Source organism: Ochotona curzoniae, unplaced genomic scaffold (genome assembly GCF_017591425.1).
Source record: "Ochotona curzoniae isolate NIBS_2020 unplaced genomic scaffold, NIBS_Ocur_1.0 contig_430, whole genome shotgun sequence".
Lineage (NCBI taxonomy): Eukaryota > Metazoa > Chordata > Mammalia > Lagomorpha > Ochotonidae > Ochotona > Ochotona curzoniae.
The window spans coordinates 27,512,478-27,531,721 of NW_024466219.1; the positions used below are offsets into that span (position 1 = coordinate 27,512,478).

General features: G+C 38.1%; 1 long non-coding RNA gene across 1 annotated transcript; it reads left to right on the top strand.

Moving 5' to 3' along the window:
• Positions 1 to 643: 643 nt before the first annotated feature.
• Positions 644 to 10,890, top strand: LOC121159884. The gene is made up of 4 exons (XR_005884459.1): positions 644 to 1,019; positions 3,294 to 3,548; positions 10,019 to 10,196; positions 10,773 to 10,890. It is a non-coding gene; the product is annotated as an uncharacterized LOC121159884 (long non-coding RNA).
• The last annotated feature ends 8,354 nt before the right edge of the window (positions 10,891 to 19,244 follow it).

The window sequence follows — 19,244 nt, forward strand, 5'->3', positions numbered from 1 at the left end:
TTTTCCATCCTGATTCCCTTCTGACTGATAGAATGTTTGTGAGACTATAGTCTTTACATGAAAGCAGAGGAACTAGTTCCACAAAGGTGGGGTTCCCTGTAGGAAATCCACCTGGGAGCAAGGCCATACTAGAAACCTAGTTCTCAGGGGACAGTCACATTTCAGAGATGGAATGCTGTATTCTAGCTTAATTGCTTCCTTACAGCCAGGGGGAACTACTCAGCTGCCTGCAGTCATCCACCAGGACAATCACTGGGTAGAGCTGGGGAGCTGGGCTGCCCAGGGATCAAGCTCAGAGGTGGTTTGAGGTTGTCAAAAGGGTTTTCTCATCACTGTTGCTCCTTTGCTTCAGTGTGACATTTTAAAAGAGTTTTAGTTTTAAAAGGCCTCGTTGAACTGCAAGAGTATCAAGGAGATATACTATTTTGGGGGATGAATTTTAGAAAGTTACACTCAGGTTGCGAGATGGGGTGTTGGGGACAAGAACATGGCTTCTGCTTAAATTTGATTCATTTTGACAAAAGACATTACTATCATTCAAAAATGTTTTTATACTAAAACGTCTTTAAAAATACTGAATATTGTAGAGTTCAATGGGAGACTTACTTGCATTTCAGCAATAAACAGGATACTTGGCAGACATTTGTTTTCACCTGTATTCCCTGGAATACTCATCTTTGTACCCTGCCTTTGGGTGCAGTGTAGGAATGCAGAAGAAGTGTCTTGCTTATACCTCTTAGGGGTTGTTCAGTTCAGAGATAGGGGTCCTCCATGAGGCTGAAAGCTACTGGCAATAGGGAAGGAAGTACTGCTTTTGGAGAAAGAATATTGCTTTCAAGTAACATGAGTCAAATCATTGGGGGTAGATGCATTAATAACTTCTCATCTGGACTGAATGTGTTTAGAAAACTGATTGGGAGCTCACAAATGGATTTTCTGTTTTTATTCCTTTTGCCCTAAAAATCATCAAGGTTCAACCATGAAAATGATCTTCCATCAAACCCGACTTTGCAAGAAAGGTATGAAAGAAGCATATGTGCAATTGTAGAATTCCTTATAGCATGTATAATATGTTTTCTTCATACTTTATCTTCTTTTTCTTCGTGGTAAGTAAAACCAATTTAGAGATGAGAAAGTGAGGTTGGGAAAGTTCCGGGATTTGTTCAGGGTGACTTGAGTGGTGGAGATAGCAGATCAGACAGCACCAACCCAGCTTCCTTGAGTTTGTATCCTGACTTTCTCCACTGCTACCTAAAATACATATAGTAGTGGACTTCCATGGCTTATAGTTCCACGAAAGAAAGACATATGAAGGATGCAATGAAGAGTTTAGAGATACTGGTGTTGTTCATGTGACATCGTATAACACACACCTGGAACTTCGACAGCTGTGAAACTTAATTTGTATATAAGTCCAAAACCTAACATCTTTGAAATGTCATGTTTTGCCACAGGAATGTAATAACGTTTTCCATTGGACTTTATATAGTGTATCCTGACTTTTCTATGCAAATGTTCAGAAATGCAAAAAGAAAACAAAAAAATCTTATGTCATATTGATTTTTTTTGCATCAAGATGCTCCCTTGGTGGCTTTTGTATGTGAAGTAATTTACATCTGAGTGCAATTGAGAGAGAAAAACACAGGATTCTGTCATTCTGGGAAACTTCTAGAGGAAGCTACGCCAGGCAACTGTGTACTGTTTCCGTGGACTAAGGGAATTCCTGCATGCTGCTATGGTGCGCTCTCCAGTTGTGTGTGCTCTGGGAGTATCTCTTCATTTCCTGTTCTGTGTTAACAACCAAAGTATGGAGGTTTATCTCTACAGCGCCCAGAACTCAGTGTCACTCTGTCATCCTATCAATTTGCCATCTGTCCTTTGGCAAGTGTAGCCTAAGTAGTAGACGTTAAGTATTAACAGAGGATGGGTTAGCTTGTTAACTTTGCTGATGTCTAATCCAGTCCTACTTCATTTGATTTTATGGCCTTAAACAAGAAGAACAGACATACCACCAAACTCAAACACTGTCCTGGCCTTTTAAGTAATCTCTGAGACCTAATCTCTAAACTAAGAAATATGCTTTCCTTAGAAACAACACCTTGACCTGAACTGAGTTCTTGATTTGAACACAGATACAATAGTCATTAAAGACTGTAGTCTTTGTTTTTTCCCCTTATAGAAACCTGGGTCAAGCTGTTTCAAAACCAGAGGCATACAAAAGTTTCTTTTTAAGACTCCTCTTATCCAGTGAAATATTCTCTGGCTCATTTACATTGTAAAGCTTCATTCTCCTCCTACCCCGCAAGAAGCACACTTTAACATGCACTTATTGGAAAAACAAATCTTGAAATTTGGCCATTAGGCTGGCTGCCTATAAACCCGTCAGTTTGCACAGCTCCTCTCAGGGGTACCCTGCAGGTGCCAAGGGTCCAGCAGCTGTGGCAGTTACACACTGATGAATTTAGGGAATGGATGACCAATGAGATACACTTTACAACTCAAGCTGAAGCTTATGTTAAAAATTAAAAGGACTTTATAGATGGCTTTTGTTTCCCCCCTGAGTCTTCTAAATCAAGACGATAGCTTGCAGCAGTCTGCATATTGGGTATTTGTTTCATGGCCTGGGTCTGCAAAACCAGAGGGCCAACACACTTGGCTCAGCATGGTTTGGAATGAGGAGGGGAGAGGGCTGCACCAGAGGTCAGACTCCTGCAAAAGAAGGTATATATGACTTTTCCAAGTGGGTTTTGACAGCATTTGATGTCACCTGTGTTTTTAAGCAAACCTCCATGTAGCTTAATGCTTTGCTAAGACAGCAACTCTGACAAATTTAACTGTTAATGAAGTAATATGTATCTTGCTGTTGCTCAGAGTGACCCAGCTTAAACACATGAACAAATAATTCTCTAGTGTAGTGTAGAGGATGTAGATGATTTGCATGTAAATAAGGAAAGATGTAATAAGAACACAGAAGATATAGTGCCATTGCAAGTGGGAGCCTAGCTTTGTAGCAATTATGAAAAAGCCATTGCACTTTATCAGCTGTGGGACCTGTCCATGTATACGCACTCGACTGTAAACTAATCATACCTATAATTTAAAAAATAATAAGCGACTGGAAGTGTTTTATTTTTGAATAGAAGCAACTAGCTTGTCTCTTTTATTTCAAATATGTTAATCGTTCACAATGACTGTATTGAAAACAATTAACCTTATCATTGATTCATCATGTGGCCCGAAAAACAAAACCCATACTTACTGCTCTAATATTATCCTTCCATAATTCTTTACAGCACTTTCTGAAGCAGCATCCGTCAGTGTAGAACATGTGGGGTAGATGTGGCCAGAGTGTGTGGCGTAATTGGAATGTTCCCTGCGCAGCAGCCTTGCCTGTGAAGGTCACTGAGAGGAGCAGAGTCCTTCCAGCAGCCCATCTCCTGAAGAACCCAGGCAAGGTCTTTGAAGATGTGCATGTTCACTATCAGCAGTAAAATGGCAAAATGCGGAAATGTTAAAGCAACTCCACAGAGCCAAACTCCCAGAAACAAGTAAGCCTGCATATTGAGCCTAATTTCCCTCGGAAAGACTTTGAAGTTTGTTTCAATCTGTGAAATTCTAGTAACGGTCTAAATTTGCTCCTCAACATCTGGTGGAAATAATTGCAACAGCAAATGGTATGGATATGTTCATTTGTGCAATTATTTGTTCATTAATTCAAGATAGTTTTATTGAAAAGTGCCTCTGTGTAGGAAAGGGGTCTCAGTGTTTCAGTGCCTGTAGATGTGAGCAAGGAAGTCTTGTTTTCTAAGACTTCATGATGCATTCAGGACAAGCTGCTGCCTGAATTCAGAATCACCATGTGCATGGTGCTCCGAGACAAGCACCGTGAGCTATTTCGCATTTACAGATGAAAATGGAAATATGAGGGATGATGTATGTTTGGGACTGAATGAATAAAGATTTATAAAAAGGCTTATTTGAGGCCTGAAGGATATGTTGAAATATTATAAACCACATAGGTTAAAATATAAGAGAAGGTACTCCTGCCAAAGATACAACTTAAATAAACATGACAATGGCAAGGAAATTCAAGGCATTTTCGAGCACAGGGAGGATTTTGATTTGTTTAAATCCCGCAATATGTAAAAAGAGTAACTAGTGATGAAATTACATAGGAAATTTTATGGTGAAATCATAGAATACATTGAATGCTAGGCAAAAATATTTAAAATAATTTAATTCCTCACTCATGTACTCAACAGAAATCTTTATGTTTTTCACAAGAGTCTACATAATTTTCATTTATATGGTTCAGCAATGGGCAATAATCCATATATCCGTTGGTGGATGTATGGTTAAAATGTTGTATATCAAATTCTGGAACATTGCCTAATAACAAAGATGAACAAAGTATCTTTACATGCGATAATGTGTATGGATTTCAAGGAAATTAAACCAAATAAAAAAAAACCTGTCTCAAAAAGATTTCATTCTATATAATTTCACACAGAAAATTCTTGAAATGAAAACAAACTGAGCAGATCAGCAGTATGCAGAGGTTGAAGCAATAGTGTAAGGGAGGAATCTCAACTGAACTTGAACTATGGTTATGCAACAAGGTGGAGGAATCCACCATGGGGGGAGGGGTATGGGAGGGGTGGGGGGAATCCCCAGCACCTATAAAACTGTACTACATAATACAATGTAAGCAACAATTAAAAAAAAATAGTGTAAGGGAGGGATATGGCCATGACAGTAGAAGAGAAACAAAAAATCTATGATGAAACTACTCTGGATCTAGCAGTGATAGTCACATGAATATGGATCTAGCAGTGATAGTCACATGGGATAAAATTATGTAGAATTCAACACAGACACACACAAAGAAAAGGTTAAAGCAGTTGAACACAAATACATTTCTTGTATAAAAAAGAATATTCTTTAAAAGCATTCTACAACTCAATGCTCACTTTTTTTGAGGTGTCACCTCCATGATTTCATTAAGAGACACAATTATGAAAGTGTAGCATCAAAAGTCACACAATAGCCTTGCCTAACACAAAGTTAAGGATGTTTTCATAAGAAAGATAATAAGACTTAAATAAGTCCCAAATGGTCAAATACAGGTTTAAAAAAAAAGGAAGAAAAGAAATAAAAGGAAGGAACCAAGGAAGAGAGAAAATGAAAAGGAAAGGAGAGAAAGAAAGAATTAAAGAGAAAGAAAAAAAAAGAGAAAAAGAAAGAGAGGAAGGATGGAAGAAAGAACGGTAACTGATTAGCATATGGGAGAGAAATGTAGAAAAAAAAGTCCAAAGAAATCTCAGGAGGAAACAGTACAAATTCTGTAATTCTGTCTTTTGTGCTATCTTGGTAATCCTCCCCCTCTTTTTTTTAACCATAGATGATTGTGATAATTTCATATATGCCATAATATCTAGGGGTAAAGACAAATTTCTTCATGTTTGCATTCTCCTTGTAGTACAGGATCTGGTCAACAGAATCTGTGACCTTGAGTTGGGCTTGTAGATCCCCTGCCCTCTAGACTAGCTAGTGACCTTGAATGTTCTTTGCACCAACTTTGTGTACTACTGTATTGAAGGGCCAAGTGCAATAGTTAGTAGACAGATAAAAGGTGTGACAAGGACAGAGTTTGGGAAGAACAGGAACAAAAGCATCTATACCAATTGGCAAGGATCATTCTAGGCTAGTAGATCAGGCAAATGAAATCTGGTGCCAGGGACTCAGTCACTACTCTGGTCAAGACTCTGCAAGAGCAGGCATCAAATGGTGAACATTTCTATTGAAAAGAATTTCATGTTGTGAGGTCAATTTCTGTATTATTGCTTCACACACATTGATCATTGTTAATGAAACAAGTTGTGCAGCCATGATACTCCTATCTAGAACATTGGTTTTTACGGAATGAATGATGCTTGGGCTTTCAAAACTGAAAGGTCTTATGTTCCTCATTTATTCCTCATTTATTCATAATTCTTTACCCATCAACATGGGTCATGATCTGGTCTTCATGTAACTTCCAGCAGCAGTCCACCTGCTCACCACCCTCATCTCCAAATTCATGGGAGCCCACATTAATGGCTTGCTTTGAGTTACACAGCCAATAATTGGAACAACGAAGGACTTCTCAGATTTGAACATTACTGTTAACATTTGGGATTACCCAAGAAATTTATATTGTTAATTGTCCCTTTAGTAAATGTCCTGTGATTCACTGCTTTAATATTTTGCTCAAATTAGTAATAAGCTTTGCTGAACTCTTCATATATTTAAATGCTGACTTGTAAGTGCTGAGAATATAACAATGAGCTAGAAAATTTTGTTATCTTCTCTTTTCAGTGTTGAATGTTTTGGAGAGAAAGGAAAACAATTAGATGAACGAAAGAGTACTCTCTTGTAGTCCACATTTGAAAAAGGCCCAGTGAACCCATGGGGCAAGCATTTCAGGCTAGCTTTCTCTGTTTTTCTCCTTGCACAGTCATTCTCATTGGAATCCCATCACTAAAATCTCTTTACTTTCTTACTTCTCTTAGAACTAGATACCCTGGACCTTCCTAGGCAGAATAAATAATTCACATAAAACAAATACCAATAACAAGATGATATGAAAGAAGTAGTAAGTGCATCTGTTTTTGATATTTTAGGCTGACAAATGTGGAAATTAAATGATCAAAACCTCAAGATACAGGTGTATACAAACAAGTTCAAGAAAGAAGAGCAAACCTTTACAACACAATGGTCCCAACGGGAGACTTTTGTGCTCGATGAAATAAGCAAATCCCAAAAGGACAAATATCATATGTTCTGATATAAAGTGACCTTAACACAAAATTCAAAACAATACATATATAGGTAAACAAGTATCTAAATATATTGTCACAGATGAAGTCTATAATGGAGATTAACATTCAAGGGAGTGAAGATATGTTTCAGTAATCATCTACTCCCGAATAAAAGCAGGATTCCCAATGAAACAAATATATCTTTACAATATAATACTAGATTTTCTACTTTTGTCTATACCTATAATGCCATGGTTCATGTAAATAGCAGAATGCTAAACTAGTAACTGTTACTAAAGGACTACACTACTGTAATAATATGCGGGGAATGTTGGGAGAGAGAAATGGGGAGTGAGGAAGAGAAAGAAAGGGGGATCCCTATATCTACAAAATCGTATCATAGAAAGCAATAACAATTTCTAAAACCTCAAAAAAAAAGGAGCAAAAATTTCATTCAAGGACTGATTTGAAGATAACTGACTATAAAACTTAGAATAACATAAACAGAGTGCCTCCAGAAAGCTTGCTAGAGGTACAAGAATTTCTGACGCCTTGGAAAAGGGGCAGTTAAATATACAAATTAACAGATGCAGAGTAACAGTACAAGCATGGTGTAACATAGGTACGTGGGGATTGAGCTGATTCAGAGGATAAGTGGGATTATTCATTTATATGATAACTATGAGAGTCTAGAAATATGGCTCTTCTGAACACAGATAAATGATTCGAGATGGAAAAGAGTACTTGAAACACTGTGAGAGTATGGAAGTGGTGAACAAAAGCTAGAAGGTCTGTTTGATGGGAAGCAGAATAAATGAAGTAGGAAGTGGTGTGGTTCCAACTCCTACATTGTGTATGGGGAGAGAGAACTCTTCACTCTAATATTGAGAGCAATCTGTCCACATGTGCCGAGCGGGAACAGAGTCAAGGGGACTGCTTTTGCAAAGAGGAATAATTGACTGTGGGCACATATGACTAACAGATTTCTGAGTTAGACATATAATAAACTTAATATGGAACATATTATATAATTACATTTTTATTATACAAAAGAGCTAACAAAGCACTTCTATGGTCCCTAAAGGAATTACACGAAGATAATAGTAAACACCTATATCTCTCTAGTATTTTGTACATTCACATGAATTTTTTCATTAATAACCTAGATAAATACATTCCTACTTGTGATTTAGAGTGGAAGGATAGACACTTGGGAGGCTAATGAGTGGCAAAGGTAGCATTTTATAGGAAACCACCTGACTTGTATCAGAGCCCAGCAGTGCCTTCTGGGCTGTGAACAAGTCCTCCTGTGAGGCCAGAAAATATCTACCCAGAGGCCAGAACAGACAAAAACAGTGCAGTTAGGTCATTTAGAGACTAGAACCTGTGGGGATCATGATGGCTGAAAGGCTGAATTCAAGGTAATGACCAGCAGGATCCCTTCATGAGGGACACACAACTAGAAAATACACAACTACAAGCTTCTTGTGGGGATGGATAGTGTGTCAGCCATGGGCTAAGTAGCAGCTTTGAGCTACGTGGGCTTTCATTTATTCTTCATAAGAACCCCAGGAGAAAGCTTAAATTTATGAGGAAGTAAAAAAAAAAAAAAGATTCTTTAAAAAGACCTACAAGGGCCCAGCCTGGTAGTCTATCAGGATCCCATGCCAGTTCTAATCCCGGCAACCCTGCTTGCCATCCAGCTCCCAGCCTGTAGTTTGGCAAAGCAGTTGAGGACACCTCAAAGCCTTGGGACCCTGCACCCCATTTGGGAGACCCGGATTGGCACAGCTCCAGCTGTTGTCACTTTGGAGTGAATCAACAGATGGAAGATTTTCTCTGTGTCTCCTTCTCTCTGTATATCTGACTTTGCAATAAAAAAGTAATATATCTTAAAAAAAAAAGCTGAGAAGAAAGGCATTACCATATCTGCATATTTTCCATGTGAAAATGAGGCACAAAGATCTATGACTTAGAAATTAGAAAATTTTGACTAGAAACCAATTCTGTACCCTTAAAATCCACACCATTTATTTTTACAAACCATTGTAAATGTTATCATGTCTAATTAGGGTTGATTGTATTTATTTGAAGAAGTAGTTGAGGGTACTTTGACAATATTATTCTTTGGGAGTAAAGTACATATATAGTTGCTATAATATGATACTGGTATTTTGGTGGAGCACATGTTTAATTGTTGAAGCAATGTTATAAGCTACTGTTTTAAAGTAAAATTCCTGATGTTCTAAAGAGGCAACTGGTTGACACAGAAATTGAGGTACTAGTTCGGAGGGAGTGGTGTGACTTAGTAGAATGTCCATGTAATATAAAGTTTTGAAATAAATTGAATATTATTCTGGTTTAATAGACATTAGATGAGTTACAATTATACACTAAAATGGATGCTAATTAGTAAATGTATGAAATTTTATTACTCTCAATAAACATTCTGCATGAACACATATGGAAAATATTGCTGATTTTAAGTCATCCAAATGTTTACCAAGTGCCATCTTTAGCCACTACATTGGCCTTCAATTATTATTCATTCTGAGCCAATGGCATCAGTACTAGGGAGATATTACCACTATCCAGCAAATTGCCTTAGATGAAAATCTAATACAATTAACAAGATAAAGCCCAGAACAACATGCTGTCAAATATCCCAAGCTGTCAAGAATTGCTTCTATTTTCTTGGATTTATTTTGTTTGATCCTTGTCCCAGTGAGCTCTCTGGGCTTGTTCAAATCTCTGTCGTCTTTCCACCTCTCTATCAACACTGACTTTCGGTAGAGTTCCTCTCTTTAGATCTGTTTTATACTATTTTGAGGACTAGGTTCCCAGATGTGTTCTACCAAAATACCAGGCCTCCAGCTTGGACTGTGGGGTGTTTTCTGGAGCCCCTCCTGTATCTCTAGCACATTATTAAACAAAACACAACCTCATCATAGGAAAAATATTCATCTGGATTGCTTTATTGAAGCCCAGTGGCAATACCAAGGATAATAAGAATTTAAGTGTCCAAGAAGACTCACTAAAGCAGCTAGAGGGACTGCTCAAGAGAGAATTCCTATTTCTGCTATCAGAGTCACAGGGGTGACAAGGGAATTTTTCCTGGTAATTTTTGAACATTAGTTTGGTACTTCCCATCACTCATCAGAAGCCTTCACTTGGAAATTATTTTTGAAAGTTACTATAAGACCTGTTTTTCTCAACAGGTACGCTCTGTCCACCTTAGTCCAATGCATATAGCTGCTCTGGCACAACCAGCATGGAGTCTCCCATCAAAAGAGACTTGTTCACTGTTCGTGTCCTGATGGATCACTCCACGATGAGTGTGTGCCAGCCAGTTCTAGCTGGGCGTTCTGTTACTTGGTTAGTTCTTCAGGCTGAGAGGTAAGTCGGATTTTCAAGTTCTCTGTTTCTCTTCAAGGCTGGCTTGTTCTTGCTTTTTCTTCAGTACTCCCTGCTTCCTCTAGTGACTGATTAAGGTTCTGGCATTTTGCCTTCTGAATTTTCTGAGAGCTTGTCATGACTCAATGTGATGGTGACTATTCTATTTCATTTTCTAAACCATTTATGAGGACAGTGAATGGTTTTGATTTGACTCATCCAAATCTTATTATTTCCCAGTAGATTATTTTTTTTCCATTGCCTTGTTTGGCAAAATCCCTGATTTGCCTTTGGTTAATTCAAAGAATAAGCCAAAGAGATGTTCTCAGGTGTCCTTAATCTTAAAACTGATAATAAATTATGTCATTATTAAATAAACTTGTCTTGCTGCCAAGAGCTAAAAAAAAAAAAAAAAAAGATGTTTGTTTCAATAAAGAGCTCTATATTTCTAGCCTCTTTTAAATCTTGCCTGGATCTGTAGGACATTAGCACATTAAAGGGAATCTTCAGAGTGACTAAGAGCCTCCGTTCCTAAGACCATTCTCATCATGCTGCTTAATGACTGCTCCTTTGGGTCAGGGCTTGGAGGAGAAGCACATTTAGAGAAGGAGTTACGGATGGAAAACAGCTGAAGACAAGTCGATGGCGTGAGTCACATGATCCTGAGGTAAAGCAAAAAATAATAACAATTAGACTTGGGAGGAAAGAGTCAAATTAGTTTAGGGACTTATTTCTTAATTGATTGAGAGAGAGAGAGAATCTTCAATCCACTGGCTTACTCTCCAAATGGCTGCAGCAGTAGAGTGTTTGGCCAGGCTGTGAAGTTAGGAGCCTGGAACTTAACCCAGGTCTCTGACTTGGGCCAATCAATTGTGCTATTACTGGCTGCCTTCTCAATACATCAGCAGGAGGCTGGATTGGAAATGAAGATCTGGCTTAATCCCAGTAACTATAGGATCTGGACGTTGCAAGCTGTGACTTCACCCCCCACACCATAGAGCCTGCTCCTGTTTGGCTCGATCGAGAATAAACCATTCGTAAAAATAGCAGGGGTCTAGGTCCTTCCTGTGTAGACTCCTTTCGATTTAGAAAAATTCTTCTTATGTTCTTGCAGGTTCCATAGATGAAACCTTTGTGCTTCAAAACTAGATCTACACAGCATTACAAACCAAGAGAGACTTTCTTCAGAGCTATTGAGTTCCCTCTTTCAATGACCAGTGTTAACAATGATAAAGTCTTGCTGACAATATAATACAATCTGGTTGGACTTATATAATTTTCCTGAAAAGCACTTTAAGACTACCCATCAATGGATTTATTACTTTTAAACATTTTGAAGTGCTACTTTAAAATTTGTGGATTTTTTTCTAGCAAATTAATTTAAATATATCAGAAGTTTTGTGAATATCATTTAGATGTAATCATTGTTTATATCAGTTTAAAATTTAAATGAAGTGCATATTACATATAAGTTATTATATATCCACATGACAAAATATTATGTATCAATTATAGGAAATGCATATCAAAAGGTAATAAGAAAATGTACAGTATGAGCACACACATAAAATTTGTATAGAGAAAAATAAGGTATGGAGATACCTAGCTGGGATAGTTGGGTAAGAAAGAATTGAGTGATTTGCATTGAAGTTGTTCACATTCATTGCTCTGCAATTTTGAGGACTGATATTATGAATCCACATGCATTGAAATAATAGGCTCAGAGAGAGCATTAAGTTTTTACCATTAGAGAAAGAGCCAATGGTTAAAAAAAAAAAAATCTGTGAATCCTTCTGGGAAGGTGGGGGAATGAGGAAGCCATCCTTCCTGATGTATCTCTTGGGGCTTCCATGTAAGCCTAGTCTCCTGGCCTATTCTTAAGGCTCTTGTGCTTGGACAGAAGAAAATCTACATTAGATCTTGCGGTCTGCCAGTTTAGAATTAACCTCGCTTAAAAAAAAAATAAGAGTTTGAGTAAATTTGTAGGATAGAAGGGTTCTTAATATTCAGAACTTTTGAGATTACTTTCAGGATGCAATTGCTAAGGCAGGCATCCATGGGCACTGGAAAAGTACAGAGCCTGTGTGCTATCTGTCAAACCCATCGAGGCCAATCATTTAGCTCAAACGTCATCTCACATTGGCTGCTGCTTCACCTGGTTGGCCAGGAGGAGATGCTCTGGAGTCAGAATGCTGGTTCTGAGCCCCTAATCTTCACAGTTGACAGCTGTGGAACTCCAGCGACAGCTTCCTAACATCCTTCAGCTTGAATTTTCTCACTTATAAAAGAGGCTCATCAGTCCTATTTTGTAAGGTTCTAAAGATTAAATGAGATAATGCATATAAAGTGCTTTGGACAGTGCACATTGAAAGTATTCAAGTGAGGTAGGCTCTTATGTATTCACATTAGATTTTTGTATTATGAGTTTATTTCATTTATTATCAATTTACTTGGAAAAATCATTGCTTATCTTGTTAACTGAAATCCCAGTGCATAATGAGTATTTCAGTAATTGACTTATGACAGAATGAACACATAGACATCTTATTAGAAGCAACCTTTATATCAGGATTCTAAACGTGTGGACTGAGACTAATCAATCCAGTATGGATTCATTGGGAGGATGTTAGTGGTGGGAGAATCTCTTAGCAGACTGGACCCACCAAACAAGAAAAGTGCAATGGTGAGAGTAGATTTAAAAAAAAAAAGGCTGAGGAGCACCACAGTAGTGGAATTGGAGCTAAATTCAGAGCTTAATTGAATCCAGGGCATAAATGGGCAATAAGACAAAATAAGCGGGTATAGGAAGCAGGGATATAGCTCAAATGCAGAAGACAGGCAGGCAGCTGAGCAAATTGTGGGAATAAATGGTATGCGTGAGAAGCAGGTTATGTAGGGCTTTTGCAAGTAAGCATGGATAGGACTTTGGTGATCGAAATTAATCAAAGATAATCAGAATTTGAAAGAGCAGAAGAAGGAAAGGGTCCCAGGAAGAATGTCTCCCAGGCCTTTGTCAAATACTGCTGGCACTGAATGCATTCCTTGAACACTCCGGCTAGACGTGCACGTGGCATTTAGCTTCCACAGTCTTGCGTTTTGATGAGCTTGTTTGAGTACTCTTGGTGGTAAGCAGAGCTATCTTCCAACAGGATGGCTTTGCCTAGTTTTGTGAGAACAACACCATGGAAGAAAAAGCTGAAGCAAATCCTACCCCAAAGGTCATTTGCAAAAGGATTTTAACAATTGGAAGTTGGTATATCCTTGACTACCAATATGTCCCCAAACAAATCCCCTTAAAAAGTTTATAATTCCAATTCTAATTACTTTAGTTCCTTCCTTCCTTCTTTATTTCTTTCCATCTCTTCCTTTCTGCTTGCCTTTTTTTTTTTGCCTTTTCTTTCATTTCATCACATTATTACTGACATGTATCTTGTTTAATTTAGCCAAATATATTGTCTTAATCTTGGGCCACCCACATGTTTATGTAGATTGTTTATGCCTAGCACTGTAAGCTCTCAGGAGATAGGTACTGTTTGTTGGGGTATTTGTATCTCCCCCTTGGATTTGAACAGTGATACTTGTACCTAACTTTGCAAAATCCAATGATATTGCTAGGAATTCTGCTTTTTTCTTCTCCACTAATCATACTTTCATGAATAATTATAAAAATCTTTTCAATTAACTTTGATTTAAAAATATTATGTGCCAGAAAGTGTTTCTAAGAGATTGCTGGGAAGCAATAGAAACGTTTGTCACAACCTCTAAAAAGTTATGAAATCAAATAATGAGAGGGTAATTAAAATGTTAGTGTTACTATTGGTGAGGGTGGAAGTGACTTAACTGATCATGGCCATGAGCAGGACATAATTTTTCCCTTTGATGAATGTTGTTATTTCCTGATATGCCTAGGTTTCAAGAAGTTACTGAGGCTAGGAGTTGCATTGTGACTTCATCAACTATGACTCATATGGAATACACCCTTTCTATCCAAACCTTTTGTTCTGGTAAGATTTTGACTTCCCAGGTCCTGGCAATAATGAGAGCCAAACACAAGTATATAACATTATATGCCAGGCATCACAATGTTTGATGCTCTGTTGTTTTTCAGGCAAAAGTTATTTGAGATAATCCTTGACTTTAAGAATGATTGTAAGTTTTTTTTTTTAAATTGAAGTTGTAGAAATGAGAAATTTTCAAGTAAAATAAATCATGAGTTAAACAAGAGTAATTTGGCAAAATAACATGAATAAAGTATCCTAATATGGAGGTAATGTTTCTCTGAGTAATGCAGAAGCACAGAAGCACCAAAAAGCAAGCTTTGCCTGGCACAATGGCATTTCCTCCAACAGCCCAAATGGAAAGGCCAATCCAACACTCCTGGCGTCATGAAAATCCTGATTCGACTATCAGATGTCTTACATTCAATATTTCAGATTCAGGCATGTTCTGTAACCTGTAGCACACTTTTTCTCACTTAATATGCCTTGTAATGGGCAAAGATGATATTTTTACAGTGTCCAGATATAGCTTAGAAGCTTACTATGTACATAATACTTAAAAACAACTTGTAGTTAAGTTATTGAATCCAACATTTTTTGAGGTAAGGAAACATGTTTAATGATTTATTCCAATGCAGCCATACCATGTGAAATTGCAAAGACCCGCTAATACATCTTATGTTCGGTGCCTACCGTCCTTGTCGTTTTCACCTGTGGAAACAGCTTTCCCTAATTGACTGTTAATATCAAAAGAGGTTTCTGTCTTCATAGATAGCTCTTGTGCCACCAGGCTGCATGGGTTTGGGTAATCTAGAGAACAGACTTCGATGGGGAGGAAAACATAGGAACAGAAAACTGACAAAGGTTTTGAATATGGATCAGAAAGGTATTTAAAGTCAATACAATAAAAGTTATTCTGTAATCAGTAAATGTCAATATAATTAGATTTTTCCCCCTATTTACTTCCTGTGTCATGCAATGGCGGGAAATGGGAAAAAAAAAAAGTCAAGGACTCCATCAACCAGATGGTTCTCAAGTTATTTTCCCCTTGCTGTTGTTTACAAGATTCTCCTTTAACAAAACATGACTCGCAGATTCCAGTGAGACCAGCAGTTCTCGGTGGGAAGGAGAGAGGAAAGCCGGGAGGAAAGCTCACATCATAAGCCTTTATTATGCACATTATTATGCCTCATTAATTAACCCAACCACTGTCCTAGTGACGTTCTGGGCTCACTTCACAGGAAAAAATCAGTCTGGATTGCCAAGTTAAATAGACAATTACAGGAAGATCAAATTATGCCTACATTGCATTCTGTCAGGGCACCAAGCCAACTTCATGTCAAATTCATAAGCCTGGAATATCCTCACTAAAAACAGCCCTGAAGAACCAACGTCACCAGCCATTTGACGTCTACACAGAGGATGTATTGATCTTTCCTTAGCTTCCTTTCTCAGAATCACATAATAGACCGGGGGAGGGCTTTCTGAGCATCTTACCTTATACCATACACCAGCTGGCTCAATCCTTTGTTATGTCCAATAAAGCACAGCAAGCCAGGGAAAAACACCCCACCTACGGAGTGTGCGTTCCTCCTCCTTGTTGGCAGCTGCCAGACCTGTAGAAAGAGCTTGGGCATTTAAAAATAACAATGCAGACTCCTAGGTAGATTTTCTATGTGGACTCCTCGGTGACAGCCGTCATCCTGAGGAAGCTTTCCGATGGAATAGTAGCAAATAAATCAGCAAGTCTACGCCAAATTTTCAGGATCTCCTGTGCAATGCTGGTGCCCAGAGTGCCAAATACAATCCCATACTAAAGATTAAAGAGCTAGAAAACCCCAACAGAGAGCAACAGAAATCACGCCATGGAAATTGCAAAGCTGGGAGACAAATGCCTGTCTGGTGAGAAGGGCATGGGCATGGGCTAGACCACATGGAAAGAACTGAGGCTGGCTCCTACTTGGCATCCACAGGGCAGGACCTGGCAAATATCTCCCTGCTTGTGGCCTAGGAAAGCAGTCGAGGATGGCCCAGAAGAAGCTCCTGGCTTTGTATTGGTTCAACTCCGGCTATTGTGGCCACTTTGGGAGTGAACCAGCAGACCAGCGGTCATAAGATCTTTTTCTCTGTGTCTCCCTCTCTCTGTATATCTATCTGCCTTTCCAGTAAAAGTAAATAAATATTAAAAAACAAAACAAAAAAAGAACAAAATATGGCAGTGCTTGCAAGTGTGTTGATATTTACCAGTAATTTAGGACTCAAAAAGGGAAAGCAAATATTCCTTGAGCCCACAAATGAGTGAAGTTCAAAGATTTATTTTTGGGAGACTGAATGCAACTTGGAAAGAAAGTCACCCCATGATTCCCAGCAGTAACTTCCTCTTTTGTAATTGAAGGTTAACAAAAGCCTCTCCACATATTCACTATTAGAAATTTCCCATCCTGTAAAAAGTAGACAGTGGGCCCAGCACGGTACCCTAGTGGCTAAAGTCCTCACCTTGCATGTGTTGGGATCCCATAAGGGTGCTGGTGCTAATCCTGGCTGCTCCACTTCCCATCCAGCTCCCTGCTTGTGGCTTAGGAAAGCAGTGGAGGACAGTCCAAAGTCTTGAGAGAGCTGGATGAAGCACTTGGCTCCTGGCTTTGGATCAGCTCAGCTCTGGCAGTTTTGGTCACTTGGGGAGTGAATCAGCGGATGGAAGATCTCTCCCTTTTGTTTCTTTTTCTGTAAATCTGACTTTCCAATAAAAATTTTTAAAATCTTAAAAAAGAAAAGTGAAGACTCTTTTCCCTCCTGTTTTGACATAATGAGTGTTTTGAGAATTCTAAGCCCAATTTAAAAAAAGTCTGGAAGCTTTCACGCTTTATCTGAAATATCCACCTTGTGTAGGAGTTCAACTCCCAAGTTAGCTCAAAAAGGGACTGCATGGAGGAGTGCCCCAAGGACAGAGGACAGCCAGAACTTCGTAATAGCAGGATACTTCCTGCCAAGCTGTCCCAGTAGCTCCCCCAAGATGAGCCATTCTCCCTGTACTTTCCTGTGATTTTGATCCACAAAAGAGCAAGCAAATTTAATGGCTCTTGTTTTCATGATTGTTTGGAACAGTCCTCTTTTGTGTAGAAGACTGAAACATCCTCTGAATCTGGCATGGTGCTCCTCCTATCATACTTTTAGGGCCTTGGTGGGCCATTCGCTGCAATCACTAAAGCAAAGGTTTCCTTCTCTGTCTTCTCACTTGTCCCAATTTTCTTCCCTTTAAGATTGTAAAAACTGACTATTGTCACAGTTGGTGGAATTCTACTTAGGAATGAAACTGTCATTGTAAATATCAGTTTTTGAGTTCCTGGGAGTAGGAGAGGTAGGATAATAATCAAAGCTTCTGAGGAAAATGTCTGAATGTGTGTGTGTGTGTGTGTGTGTGTGTGTGTGTGTGTGTGTGTGTGTGTGTCTGGGGGCAGATTATTGAATATTACTGATTAGTGTAATTTCTTACACTGCTAACTGAAAAAATTTAGACCATTTACACTTAACATGATTAATAGAGTAGTTTTAAAGTCACCATCTTAACATTCATTTTCTATTCATTCATTATGTTTTCCTATTTTTCTCTCCTGTTTTCATGAATTTATTTTATCTGCTTTTTGCTTAGTACTGTAATCTATGGTTTAGCATATACAGCTTTAACTTATCATCTTTTAAAAATAATAGAATAGTTTAAAAAGTTAATGGAAAATGAAATTGAGGATATGAGTTTATTTGGCTGTAATAGTATAGAGAATATAAAATGTTGGTATAACGATACAGCTGCATGTATATCCTTAGTTTATTGCATTTGTTGAATTAATAAGTTCTAGAGAGTAGTAGAAATTCCTGAGTCAATGAAGACTTTGGCTGTTCCAAAGAGATGTTTTTCTGTCCGAAGTAAGGCAATGAGTAAACCAGACTGTGAAAGTTGGAGCACTGAGGAAAAAAGCAAAATAAATCATATCTTTTAGAGCATGTCCAACTGAAATCCATATCCTGGGTGACCAACACCTACCAGACAGCTCTTCAAATTCATTTTCCAGTGGACATTTGCTTTTGGCTCAGATAAAATAATAAGTCCTGGATTTTTCCTTCTACCTTATCTAAACCAAATAAATATAAATACATATATGCATATATATACATTCACACACACGGACATGCATAATGCGCACATGGACATATATATGGTAATTTTGACATAATCAGATATAACTTTAAGGATAATTTATTATTTAAAGAAAATATCATGAGACTATATTAGATTTAGGAATACTTAACAGGAGCAACTGTAATGTAATACCATAAAGGTTATGCTGATTAAAATGATGATTGGCAGAGATATAAAAGAGCCTAAAAACCCAATTGACCTAGCCATGTGTAAGATTGAAGTCCAACCTTCTTTTAAGCATTCTGTTTCAAAACCCTTGTTATAGTTTGGAATTATTTTTTTTTCTAATAAATTGTGTCCTGTTGGGTGACCGCATTAAGGAATGGTATTTATAAGTCTCCTACAAAAGTATTGGGTGAAAGAGATGCTGCAATTTCACAGCATCCCACTGTTGAGCACACTTGTAAAAGCCATTATGGTGCTTGTCACATGGATGGGGGAAGAGGGAGTGTCAGGGAGATGATGAAGATGCTGTGTGGAATGAGAGGCTTGCCAGCAAGCCAATAACATCTGCCACTAATATTTTACTTCTCATGACACCTGTAACTTTTTCACTTTATATGTATACTTCCCACAGACTTTGTTTCGTTTTTCCCCTCACCTTCTTAAAATATAGACATTCTGCAATAGGATTAGGATGTCTATGTGTGCTGCTACATGATTTAAGCCTTTGGCCCTGCCATCTAAGTTCATATCCCAACAGACAATCAAACCAGGTAATTTTTCTTACCACTTCTGAAGCATCTTGTGTTCTTTTTTAAAAACCTTGTCCCTTAAACTCCTGGCATTTTCCTGCCTGAATTCTATATTTGGAACTTTGAAGTATTTAGAATTAACAGAAAAGTAATGTGTCTAATC